The following is a 13,871-nucleotide window of genomic DNA, read 5'->3' on the forward strand; positions in this document are numbered from 1 at the left end:
CGTCGGGGGGGAACACACGATTTCTGAACCTGACATGGCAAAGGTTGAACGCATGATACAGGGAACAAGGCGCGGCGGGAGGATGAGTTTGGGGAGTTGGAGTCCATTTTTAACCCGCTGCAAAGTTCCCGGTGAACCGGAGCGTTAGCAACTTTGCCACCACCTGCCGTCGCTTGGCAGAAGGAGCTCCGTGCCCGGCCGGTGGTGCGGAGGGAGAGGAGCCCCCGGGGAGCCCGGGGAGGAGGAGGCCGCGGCAGGGAGAGCCCCTCGCCGCTCCCTGCTCCCCCGCACACCCCAGCCGATCGCAGCGCACCCTCCCCGCTGCCGGCTCCGCTCTCCCCCGCGTCGGCTCCAGCCCGGGTTTAAATATTTCCGAGCGGGAAGCCAGCCCTCCCCCCCCTTCCTCCTCTTCTTCTTCCTCCTCCCCCTCTCCCCGCCTCCCCTCCCCCGTGGCCGGGAGGCGTGTAAAGTATAAAACTAAAATACCCAGTTGTAGAATTCCTGGGTATCTTCAGTACTGAACCAATAGCTCTGATCAAACAACTAGAAAAGATCTTTAAAATTGCGGGGGCAGCAGCAGCAGCAGCGACGGCGGCAACGACGGCGGCGCCGGGGGCAGCGGGGGTCTCAAAGCCCCCAAGCATCTGTGGCGACACGAGCAGCACTACCCACCGCAGCTCCGGCAGCACCAGTTCCTCCAGCACCAGCAGCCCCCCGGCCCGCCGCCGCCGCCGCCCGCCTCCCGGGGCCGCTGCATGGCCGGGGCTCGCGTCAGGCACCGCGGCTACTCCGACACGGAGCGATACCTCTACTGCCGAGCCATGGACCGCGCTTCCTACGCCGTGGAGACCGGACACCGGCCCGGCTTGAAGAAATCGCGGATGTCCTGGCCCTCCTCCTTCCAGGGACTCAGACGGTAGGAGAGGGCTTGGCCCACCGCTCCGGCCGTGTGTGTGTGTGCGGGGGGCGCGGCGGCGGGGTGCCGCTCTCCCGCCCGCCATGGCTGCTGCCGGCGGCGGGGAGGGAAGCCGGCGGGGGCCGCTGAGGTGTGGGCACAGCGGGACCCCCCCGCCCCGTCCGACCGAACCCGCTCCCCGCGGCGGGAAGGAGAAGAAAGGGACACGGAGGCTCCAAAAGGGAGGTGGGGCCGGGCTGGGCTGCCGTGCTGAGGGGCTGCGGGGAGCGGGGCAGCTGGCCTCCCCGGGGTCCCCGGGCAGGGCTCGCCTGGAGCGGTCGGTGCCCCCGGTCCCCCACCCGCCTGTCTGTGGGTGGAAAAGCAATCCCGAAAACACGTGGGTGGGAGCGGGGCCGTGTCTGTGCCGGCGCAGAGCCGTCAAGGGGGCGGCTGGTTGGGGGGCGGCCGGCAGCACCGGGGCCCTGCACTTCGCCGGAGCCCCGCTTCTCCCCGCCGCCGCCCCGCTCCGCTCCGCCGCCTCCCTGGTCGCCCCTCCTGGCTGGAGCTTGCCCGCGCTCCCCGGGAACCTGCAGCGCTGGTGCCGAGCGGGAATGGAGGCAGCTCATGTGCTGTTGGCACGAAGTTAAAATAACGAGAGCTCTGGGAGGTGGGAGACAGCCTGGCAAACCCGGGGCTGGGGTCCTGCTGGCTTGAATGGGCTTAGGTGAAAAAATAGGCTAATGGTTTCTTAGCCAGAGGGAGGAGTCCGGCATCTACTAGTCTATTGTTCCCTGTTAAATCAGCTGTAGATTTATTTTGCAGCGTGTAGCTCAGCAATGCCTATTTTGCTCTTCATGGTTATCACGGGCATGTTTTAAAATCAATTTCTCTGTCAAAAATCAGTAGGATATTTGATCGATCAATTTATTATTCAGTCTTCATTTTTAGTAGGTGGAACCACTTCCTTTTAGTAGAAAGCCACACGCTTGTATTTGAATATTAAGCGGACATGGTGAATAAAGGATTTATTGAGAGAAAGGTGGGCAGAGGGACAATACTTAATGCTCAGTTAGTCTGTAGATTTTTGATTTCCTGAATACTCAGATTTTTAAAGCATGATATGCTCGATGAATAAATAGTAGAATCCTTTCTGAACGAAAATTGCTTTGTGTGTTTCTCTGGTACACACTGTATTCTTTATTATGGAGCCTTGGCCATAAATCTGAGCAAGATATACTTACATATTCTCTGGCAGCATTTGGTCTATCTCTACCTAACATTGGCTTCATTTCCACTTCATATATAACTGAGAAATAAAAAGGGGTTCAGCAATACTAAATTAGAACTACACTTTCACATCAGTAATCTTTCAAATTTGGCTTTTAATATCTTTGGTTTTCACAGGGCCATTCTGTTGCTACACCTTTCTCTGACTTGTGTGAACTCATGCTTGTCCAAAGTTAATGATGTCAATTTTTTCACTATGTAAGACTTGAAAGAACATATCATATGTTTCAAAAATGAATAGATGTTCTATCTAATGGTCTTTTCAGTACATTCTTATTCCTTTTATAGAAAAGCACTAGGAATCTAGGGGTTTCAGTCTTTAAGACTGAATGCGTTTCTGTTTTCTGAATGCAAAGAAGTTTAATTTTTGTAGATTGTAATGTTTGGTTTAAGTTTATTCAACATTATTCCACAAGTGATTATGGAATGACAAGTCAAGGTGGGAACAGAAAATACACTTCATTTTTTGTTAGGGTTTTGGGGCCATTTTAAAATTTTAAATAATAATTGTTATGATGCCTATTTAAATAGGAATTTAAAATACTGTATGAGCAGCTCTTTGGTGTTTTTAACTCCCATTCTTTTTATAAATGCAACAATGTTGTTTTGACAAGACATGCTGCTTTACAGTTAAGGGGGGGACAGTGGATTTTATTTTCATTTTATAGGATTGGTAGAAATGCTTCAGATATGCCTCCTTTTTAGTAGTACTATAGCAAAGTGGACTAGAGAATCTCAATAAAACTGACCTTTCCATGACTTTCTTAGCAAAAATAAATTCTCACAGTTAAACATTTTGAATGAAACAAACAGCTATATTATGGAAACATGAAGTGAATTGTAACAAATTGCTTTACGTGTTAAGTTCAAGAAATACCAGAAAAGATTGGTCTTTCCATGACTTTCATTTCAAGTTCTCGGTCCACTGCTTTTTTTTTTTCATGGAAAGCAATGCAAAATCTCTTCTTAGTATTCTTGTAAAGCTAGTAACTTGCAATAAGCCCCAATACTTAATACAAAAGGACACCAGTCCTTTTTGAAGTATTTCAGTTCCCTTTTCATATTAAGACTTTTTAATAGTTCTCCTTTATTTAACCTGTTTGTCAGAGGAACATTTCTTAATGGATTACCATGGATTTATTATGGTCTAGGGTGATAAGCTTGTCTTTTAGAACCCCCCAAATCACTCTGAATATGAGAGGGTGGAAAAAATTGTGTATAGAACTGTTCAGAAAATACATTGTATACTAGGAATAGTATTAAACATCAATGGCTCAAATGTGCAAAAATTGTATCTATAGAATCATTTTTCCATAATGTGTTTATTTTGCTCTGAAGAGATCCTAATTCTTAAAACCTTAATGAAAACCATAGAAGAACATGTACGAAATCAAATACACAACTTTTGAATTTTCTTCTATTCTAAGTTTTGCAGAAAACTTAAAAAATGTAACAATTCAATTTTTCAAAAGAAATTACAAGGAATTACATATGTTAAAATTAGAGTTAGAACAAACTAGTACATCTTTATTACTCAGACTGAAGAGAGTGAACATTTAAAAGGCAAAATCAACCAGCAAAAATTCTGAACTGCATTAGCTGAAAAATGCAACATGCTTTTAGTTTGGAAAATGAGGTATTGTTTATAACCATTTTAATGCTTACTCTGGCTCTGTATGAATATCAGTAACTTTGTACGCAAGTTATTTAGCACAGCACCATATTTCCTTCAAGGAATACAGTAGCATTTCATTACACAGAACAATGTATCAGTATCGTCAACTGATGTCTTTTTCTTAAAAGTCAACATTATACCTATGTTTTCGTATGAGAAGGTAAGTGCTTTGAAGTCATATACACAAGGGCTGTACAATTTCTGGGACTATCTGTGACCTTTTTTTTTTTTTGCCATTTGTTTACTGTGTGGTTTTGGGCACGTCAATCTCTCTCTGGAACTGTTTTCTCACATGTAAAATAAAACAGAAATAGAGTCATTACAGGTTTATGTTAAAGTGATTTTTACATCATAGAATAAAAGGTACTATGTAACAATAAACAGTACTAGTGCAATTGGGAAAGAAATACTTCAACTCAAATAGTTTTCCAGTCAATAGTGCAAAAACATCCAGTGTAATAAATGGAGCTGGTGTTCTGGTTGCCTTAAAAAATTTGCTTATCACATAACTATCATTATTGCATGGTCTATTTTCAGAGTTTAGTTGTTTTTTTTTTTAAAAAAACTTAGCATTTTTAAAGGCCATTAGTCATATGTCAATTAAATCATCTTGCCATATCATCTTTCCATGTTCTATTTTTCACTACTGAAATTTCAGGCTGGAAAAAATAAAGAAATGCCAGCGGTCCTAATTCCACTAGTAGTGGAATTTCCCAAGATGTTGTATCCTTAAGATACATCCTACATTCTTAGACCGTACACTTCTTTTTATAAGATTTCCCACACCATCATTTTTTACAATAGGTATTGTGAATTTTATTTCAAGTGATTTACAGGTCTAGGTTTCTTCACAATCCAACTTTTCATCTGTATTTATACATAAGCAACTGCACAAAGATGAGGAAACATTGGCCTTTTGCAATCCAGTAATCCTGGTGCTTGTTCCCTAGCGCTCTCTATTTTAAAACTGTACTTTGGTAAGTGGCCATTAAAATTAGTTGCTGTCAAAAAAATTTGCTTCCTCTTCATTTCCATTTGCTGTATGGGACTAAGTCTAACAAGGGAGCATCAACCACTGCATTGCTTACATGTGGAGATTGCTCCAAAATATCATTTTTTCCTTGAAATGTCAATCTTGCCCTTATACCACTCAAAGAAGGGTTAAGAAACGAAAATAACATCCAAGGTTGAATGCAGTGTGACATTTCAGTGGCTCAGAGGCTTTATTCTCTATTAGAAGAAGAAAGGAGTTTTATGTGTTAGTTTCTCGATTTTGTGAAGTCTGGGATACTGTATGACACTGTAATCTTTTCGCTAGATAAGCCTTTGGTTTCTGTAGCTACAGATAGAGCACCTGGAAAAATAATGGTGCCTTTGCAAATCTTGGAAAAAGTCAGTTTTGTACTCCAATAAAATGCACCCTTCTTTCCATCTTAAAACCCTTTCTGTTCTCCTGCTTTGTTTGAAAAGCTGCTCTTGATCTATTATGTCCTAACTACTTCCACACAACCTAAGGAAAAGGAAGATGAGTGTTTTCCAACTCACAGACCGGTAGAAAATGCTCTCAGAATTTAGTAGCAGTCTCTAATTAAGAATTTTGTTGTTTACTTGTCTGGCAGTGTTTTATTGCTTTGTTTACTACCAAGTGGTGCTGGCATGCAAGATGTTATAATAATTGGCATATGCTAGCCCTCCCTCAAAACTACAAATAATTTTTACAACTTAGTAAACATTGTTGGATTAATGTTCTTTATGAATTGTCCATAAAGATAAATAAGAAATTCATATTGTCAAGTGTTTTAAATAACTGACTATAAGGGCCTTATTTTCATGTTTGTTTCAAAAGACATATATTTTTGGATTGTTAGACTAGTGTGAGCTGAACAATACAAATAACGTTAATTTTCATGCTGTTGGAATTGTAAAAATACTAGCTTTTAAAATTCACATATTCAAATATGTTTATTGTAATATGAATATTGCTGCAAATGAAATGATCCAAATTTCCTAATTAAGTGAGTATAGAAACCCGTTAGTTTAGCAGGACAGGCCCATCATCATCAAATAAAGATTTATCAGGATTTAAACACTTTTTGTTAACCATAGCCATGTATAGTTCTACATTAAAATTATGAATGTAACTATTCAATGTATTTCTCAACAGGAACTATGTAATGCAGTTTTCCTTTTAGTATTTTTAAAATAGGTTTTAATATAGCAACATGATTTAAGTATTAGTAGAGATGTCTGTCAAAGAAGTGGTTATGTAAAGGAATACACAGACTCGTGGTGTTAGCTCTATGGAACTCAGCCGATGCTCTAAACATGTCTCCTTGGGACACCAAGGGCACAGCTCAGGGGTAATTTAGACAGGAATTTTGCTACACTTCAAGAACCTTAGTGAATATCTTATAAAAATTTATCTTAAATGGAGTTAAATAATTTTAAATACGTGGTGCTTCCCTGGTAGAGAAGACTTTGGAGCTTGCAGATGATTGGAAAACCTGTGAGATTATGTTGATGTGTTAAAACTGTAAATGTGAGAGGAAGCTGGGAATGTATAGGTCCAAAATCAAGGCAGAACCATGTGACTGATAAGTAGATTGTCCTGATGGACAAATTCCAAGACTGAATTTTTTGCTAGTAGAAGGCGAGAGTTTCATGAAGAAAGGGTATTAGACAAACCTCAATCCATGTCACTTGATAAAATGAGTTGAAAGAAAGTTGGTACGTGCCGACATGAGGAATGTCAACTTTTCTTTGCCAGTTTAACCAGTGAGGTATATTGCAGCTTTAGAAAAGAAGAGCACTGCTAAAAGAGTTTACTCTTGTAAACAAGAATGCAGCTTATTTCTGAGAACAAGGGCTCTTTTTTGGTAATACAGTAGATCACCACTATGTCTGGATCAAATCCAAAGCTCTTCTGGTAATTTACAGAAACTACATTTAGTGAAGATTGTTTAGGCTGCATATTTAAAGGTGATAATAGCATTTGCTAATAGGAATGAAAATGTGTAGGTAAGATACTAAATTCTGTTGATGTTTATTTTGAATACAACAGTCCTGTAATTTACATCTCTTTCTTGATGCATTAAGGCCTTAAGTTATATATAGCAATGGTTACAGGAGGGGACTAGTATCTGTCAGTTATTAATAGCAAGGAGGGACCCCACTATCATTCCCCAAATTTTTTTCAATTTAATCAGTACCCTTTGCTGTGTCTTCCCAATGACTTAGTGTGTTCTGCTGTGAAGATTTCAAACTAACCATGTAGCTTAATAATGCGGCTGCTATTACACATAAGTGCCTGCTGCATTCCCATTATTTTAAATAGGTCTGTACTACAGTATTATGCTACAGAAATCGCACCATAGTTTCTGATTATCTTCCAGTACATTAAAGAAAAATAACTGCAGACCGATCATAGATTAGAAAAGTTCACATGCTCAGTTAATTCAGTAAAAGGGACAAAGAGAAAATAAAAACATAACGTTATGGAATCATGGAGTCATAGAATAACTTAGATTGGAAGGAGCCTCTGGACATCACCTGGTCCAGACACTGCTCAGAACAGGTCTATTCAGAACAGGTTGCTAAGGGCTGTGTCCAGTTCAGCGTGGAACGCTTCCAAGGATGGGTATTCCACAGCCTTTCTGGACAAACTGTTCCAGTATTTGGACACTTCATGGTAAAACATTTTTCCAACGTCTAATAAGAATTTCTTGCATTCTGACTTGGGTCCTTTGTTTCACATGATATCACTGTGCACGTCCAAGAGTCTGGCTCCATCTTCTTTGTAGCCCCTCTCTGATCAGGGGGGTAGGATAGTTCTCTGGGTGCAGTCTCACAAGTGCTGAATAACAATTTCACAGGTCTGGTGGAAAGTCTAGTGCTGGAAGTGTTGTTTTCACTGCTATTTATTAGATACACAATTCTAGGAAAGACTGGATGCTTAGGTAGATTAGTTTCCATAGATGATAATTCACACTATGTCTCCTTGTGAGGGACCTGTAGCTTCTTTTCTTCCTGGTTTCAGGGAGAGAGTTCAGCTGCAAGAATAGTCCAGTGCTAAAAAAGAGGGTGCTTTCTTATAAAATAGGTTTTTTTGGAATTTAGAATCTCTCAGAGATGTTGTGAACATTCCCGCTCTTGCCCCTTCTACCTTGGCCCAAGGTGATCTAAGGCCATCCAGCTTCTGTCAGGGAAAATAGGCATGATGGGAATGTCCTTAGTTTGTTCCAGGGACAGCCAACCCTCCCTCCAATTCCAGAAATTGAAATGATTCAGAACAAAGCTCATACATAAGTCCCTAGTCCAATACTTGAACTTATGGCTCTCACTGTTGATCTAAACTTTGTTACTTCTAATATTCCATGGTTTTGGATGGAGAGCATTACATGATGCAATGCCATGAAAACTGGAGATTGCAAAATGGGCCCTGAAACCCAATTCTTTTCTTTCCTTTTGCTGCTGTCATTGTAGCCTCTTCCAAAAGATGTTCCCAAATTTAGCCTCCCTGGAAAGTAGGTCTACTTTTACTGAACTATACAGTCTAGAAAAACTGCTGGGAACCTCACCTCAAACAACAGCAGAAGGTTACAGAGTAAAGAAAAGCAAAAATCTGCCATCTTTGAAGTCTTAAAAATCACTGGAAACTTCAATATATTTGGAATAATGTTTTGTTGTTCCTCCTAAACCAAAGTCTTAAAGCCTCATTCCCACAGGGAAGCAAATGTGTAAAACGAGCACTTCATCATACATCAGGGAGGCTAACCAAAAGAACCACATTAAAAATCTGTGTATGAACAGGTATTTGCATGTATATTTAAACACACGCATGCAAAGACAACCAAAACACATAAACTTATAGGGAAGTAAGTCCAGCTGTTGACTTTAGAGTTAGAGGGGTCATTTAATAATGTAAGTTTATACGAAATGCAGAGAACAGAGTTTAAGGAGAATATAAAGGGCTGGAAGGCTGTGCTTAAAGGATCTGCATGTTCATAAGGCAAACTGCATTTGACACCCCCTAGGATATGTTTTAATAGTGGGATGAAAATTTCCTGTCAGATTTTGAAACTGAGAAATCACTGGATGGACATCACTCAGTTATCACAATAGGTTACCACACCTATGTTTCGGGATGTGGTCATGTTTACAGCAGCAGACCATAAAAAGTGATGAGAGTGAGAGCACCTGCTATTAAAATTATCTTTCAAGTTTTGGACACATTCATGATTGTTCTCAATTATTAGCTCTAAACTCATAATTTAGGTTAAACTCATCAAAAACTTTTATTTATTTATTTTCCTCTCCACACTTAGAAAATGAAATAACACTATGTATTTCAAAACAACAGTTAGGTTCTCAAGAAACAGTGGAAGGACTTTTTATAGAAGTGAATAGAGGTGTTACTAGTAAGAAAGTCTGGTAGTAAATGGAATGAGGATAAATATTCTGTTGAACTGTTCTACTCATTTATATAATATCAAACAAAAATTTGAGACCGAGATGCTTTTTTTGCAAATGCACTTGTGTTGTCTCTCTCTCTTCCAGACACTTGAGATATCATTAAATAAAACAGTAGTAACAACCTATCCAATGATATAAAGGACTGGTACACTTAAGGCTTCAGGAGCTGATGTTCATTCCATTTCCATCTTAGAGACACTTGCAAACCTTAGATTATCAACTCACATTTCTTTATGCACCAATGTTCTAGGAATTTTTAGACACACTTTGTGCTTGACTGTGAGAATAAAAACAGTTTACACTTAAGATAGGTGTTTTGATATATCTACATTGTTTATAGGCTTTTGCATATGTGAGGAAAAGAATGCCTCTGTGATATGTAACATTACAGAAATTTCACTAAAGATCCAGCTTCCTTCATTACTTAACAAGAAGTAAATACTGAACGAAAAAATATAAATTACTGAGGTAGTCACCTGAATTTCTGTTTTTCATTAGTGTGGCTTACACTAGAAGGATAGCTACATATAGGTATGAGTCACTTTTCACTGACTTGATGAATGTGAAAGTCAGTTCTAAAACCACAAATTAAATTTGAAACATGCATAGTTCAGCAAGCTTGTTTCTGAACACTGTGATTTCTTTAGATGTAAAGTATTACAGTATTAGTTCAAAACTAATTCATATCCTGCTAGTCCATTAGTTCTTTTATATTCCCCTTGAACCATGGGAGCCCCTTGAAAGGCTCTACAGAGGGATCTGGACAGGTTGGATCAATGGGCCAAGACCAATGGAATGAGGTTTAATAAGGCCAAGTGCCGGGTCCTGCATTTTGGTCACAACAACCCCAGGCAACGCTACGGGCTTGGCCAAGAATGGCTGGAGCTGCCGGGGGTGTTGGTCGACAGATGGCTGAATATGAGCCAGCAGTGTGCCCAGGTGGCCAAGAAGGCCAATGGCATCCTGTCCTGTATCAGGAATAGAGTAGCCAACAGGAGTAGGGCAGTGATGGTGCCTCTGTACTCGGCACTGGTGAGGCTTCACCTCGAGTTCTGTGTTCAGTTCTGGGCCCCTCACTGCAGGAAGGACATTGAGCTGCTGGAGTGCATCCACAGGAGAGCCACCAAGCTGGTGAGGGGTCTGGAGAACAAGTTATATGGAAATGGGCATGTTTAGTTTAGAGAAGAGGATGCTGAGGGGAGACCTCATTGCCCTCTACAACTACTTGAAAAGAGGTTGTAGAGAGGCGGGTGTTGGCCTCTTCTCCCAAGTGAACAATGACAGGAGCAGAGGAAATGGTCTGAAGTTGCGGCAGGGGATGTTTAGATTAGATATTAGGAAAAGTAGTCAAGCACTGGAACAGCCTGCCCAAGGAGGTGGTTGAGTCACCATCCCTGGAGGTATTTAAGAAACGTGTGGACATGGCACTTCAGGGCATGATCTAGTGCCCCGGATTGTTGGTTTGTGTCTGTTTGTGTGTGGGTGTAATGTGGTTTTTTGGTTTTGTTTTTTTGTTTTTGTTTGTGGTTGGACTCGATGATCTCAAAGGTCCCTTCCAACCATGAATATTCTGTGATTCTGTGAAAAATATTAAAGAAACTGGTATTTTTAACAGATAATGACACTCTTAGGACACTAAGAAACCAAGGTATTGAATGAGAGAGAGATAAATTGATTTGAGCAAACAAAGCCCACCACTAAATCTTCACTAAAATTTCTGGCATGTCACACCATCTTTTGACCACTTTTCTGACTAGGTTCCATCAATCTATCTATACAGTGATTTGTTGACTTTACTTAGGAACTAAACAAATTTACAGTCATACTTACTGCCTATAAACCAGTGACAGGAAAGGTCATCTGGAAAGTGTAGGTTTTAATAGGGTAGACAACAGAGTAGTTTAGGTGTATGGCAGGAGATTGTTCTGAGCAAAGTAGTTTTCTTCCCATCTCATATTGCCAGAACCTTTATATGTCATTGTGAAAATACAAATAAACTAGTTTCCCGTATTGATCTTTTGAAGAGAGTAGCAGAGTTCCTTGGATTAAGGAGGATTTCATATTTACAGTGTATTTTTCTTCTGGAAAAGTTCTGCAATATTTGAAAAACTACAAGTTCCTTTCTGTGGAAAGGGATAACAGACCTTTCACATATAAATTTTAAAACTGCGTGGCAACAATATCTCGCTTCTATTTGTTGTCTTAGAATCATAAAGCTGGAAGAGAACTCATAGCAGAATCGGTTGCACCTTTGTCAGATCCTTTCTTCTTTTCTTTAATTTTTTCTTTTTATTCTATATTTTTAGAGTTCTAATCTAGTTGCCCCTTTCTTCTACACTCTTCCCAGTTTTGAACCTTACGTTTCATTATATAACACATCCAAAACTGATCAAAGCCTTCAGCTAAGAAGACGCTAGGAGAGGATAGTGCAGAAGCATAGTTAAAGTGATTGGCAAGTTATGCTGCTGCTTATTTACTCCTGATTGACGATTGACTGTTTTTCCAACAACATGGCAATGTGGTATTATAATCAGCTTCTAATGTACAGTAGTCTCAAATGCTTTCAAGAGAACTGCTATCTAATTGTTATCTTGCAGCTGTACAATTTCCTCCAGTTATATGTTCCTGCAAATCCTATAATAGTAGAGATCAAGGACTTCCTTGAGCTCATGAAGCATGAAAAATTACTATAATCAAGACATCTTTATTTTTGTAATGTAACTTGTAGTATAAGGTCAGTAGGAAGCCCTATTAGATTGCTAAAACTTTCAATGCAACATTTAGTGTTCTATAAATAGCTAAAAAAAAACCTTGGGACTTGGTAGTCCCATTGAAATAACAAGCAAACATTGATGCTGTAGTAATAGAAGTGTTAGTGCATTATAAACTGTAGTGTAGTATAAAAGTAAAATATAGGGTGGGGTGGTTTCTTTTTTAGTAACAGATGCATACTCAAAGAAAACAAAGTAAGGAAGTAACTTAAAGTGCCTCTTTTCTAGGAGTGAAGTATGCAGCAAATAATTAAATTATTCATTGTGAAATTGTTATGTCTGCTAAATAATGCAGCAGTATAGCTTAATCCACATGAGTGGAAACAACTGACTAATCCTTACCTGGATCACACTCAGAAGCAAAACTACATCAGCAAAGTTTCTATTGTAAACTTTTTCTATATGCTTGTCCAGAATGTACATTAAATATTTTCTGACCTATTTAACTTTTAATGACTATGAATATGGTTGAAAAATTAATGACTGGATCCAGGAAGAGTAGAAGAAAATTATCGGATCTGTCAAATATTTTTTTTATTGTTTTAGACAACCTTGATGCCAAAAACATGAATTCTAGTATTTGATTCTACCTCTATTTAAAGAACCCCCCTTTAACCAAAGTATATCTTCACTTAATAAGGGTGAGGAAACTTAAAGTATAATTTCAAACACAGGTCAGAGAAAAAAAAAATTAGTTTAAGTTAGCAGTAACAAGACTGAAAGAACAAAGAAATTAAACTGGTACAGAAACCTAGAGAAATGAGCAGACTGAAACTCACATGTGCATTTTCTGCCCTTCCAACCATATAATTTCTTTCACTAGTGCATAAGCAGGAAATTAGCTGAGAAATTACACATAAGTACATGTCAATTAATTTGGATTCACAAAACTTAATAACTTTGATTCTTGTTTTAGATACATCACCTTTAGTTTAGGATTACACATTATTACCATGCACCAAATAGTGAAAGAGAAATGCTTCTGCTTCTGCCTTTGCCTACCCTTCCAGGAGCAATGTGTCTAATTGCAGTCTGAATTTCACTGCACTTTGCCTTCCTAGACTTTGCAAAAGGAAGGTGAGAAGGCCAAGAGATACCAGAGCATTGCTGTCTTTACAAGCTTTATTAGGTGAAAAACTCTTCTGTTATTCCTGAAAAGATCTTTGGCTTAATACAAGCCTTAACACTGCTCAAATTCAATTTTGTGACTTGTTTGCCCTTCTCACCAAAAGAAACAAAAGAGAGAGATGCAATATACCGTTCAAATGGTCCTAGCATTTTTCAGCAGTATAGTTGTATTCAGATAAGAAGCTGAATTTATTCAGATGAGAAGCTCCATCTTCTTTACACCTTCCTGTTAGTTAACTAAAGACAGCAGTAAGTACTCCATCGAATGTTTTTCAAGATGCTGCTTTGTGACAGCAGTGATTATTAGCATTGTGATATAATGGACTGAACATGTTTGATGGGTAGGATATAAAATTCTAATACCAATTTACCTCCATTCTTGCTGGATCTCAAATGTACCGAAGTCTGAATTTTTATTTGTCTTCCACATTTTTGATACTCCAGTTTTAACCTCACATGCAGCTTTAAAGAAATAGAGATTATTATTATTATTAGTGAAAATCAGTAATGAATATCTCAGGACAAACTTCTTCATGTTCCCAAGTTGGAAGTATTCCAAACTTAGCAAGTGCTTATTTTAAAAACTTTGGATGAAATTCTCTTGTTTGCCAAAGTAAGCTTAAAGTGCACAGCATCTTCAAGG

At 39.6% G+C, this 13,871-nt stretch overlaps 1 protein-coding gene and 1 long non-coding RNA gene across 2 annotated transcripts in view; one reads left to right on the forward strand and one right to left on the reverse strand.

The window, feature by feature from the left end:
* Nucleotides 1-962, reverse strand: part of LOC106901914 — an 18,745-nt gene extending 17,783 nt beyond the window's left edge. The window contains exon 1 of the long non-coding RNA XR_001414401.1: nt 807-962. This is a non-coding gene — a long non-coding RNA (uncharacterized LOC106901914). The remainder of the gene's footprint in view (nt 1-806) is intronic.
* Nucleotides 1-13,871, forward strand: part of PDE4D (phosphodiesterase 4D) — a 623,750-nt gene that overhangs the window by 201,208 nt on the left and 408,671 nt on the right. The gene's annotated exons all lie outside the window — the stretch shown is intronic.

Source organism: Calidris pugnax, unplaced genomic scaffold, assembly GCF_001431845.1.
Source record: "Calidris pugnax isolate Ruff unplaced genomic scaffold, ASM143184v1 scaffold273, whole genome shotgun sequence".
Lineage (NCBI taxonomy): Eukaryota > Metazoa > Chordata > Aves > Charadriiformes > Scolopacidae > Calidris > Calidris pugnax.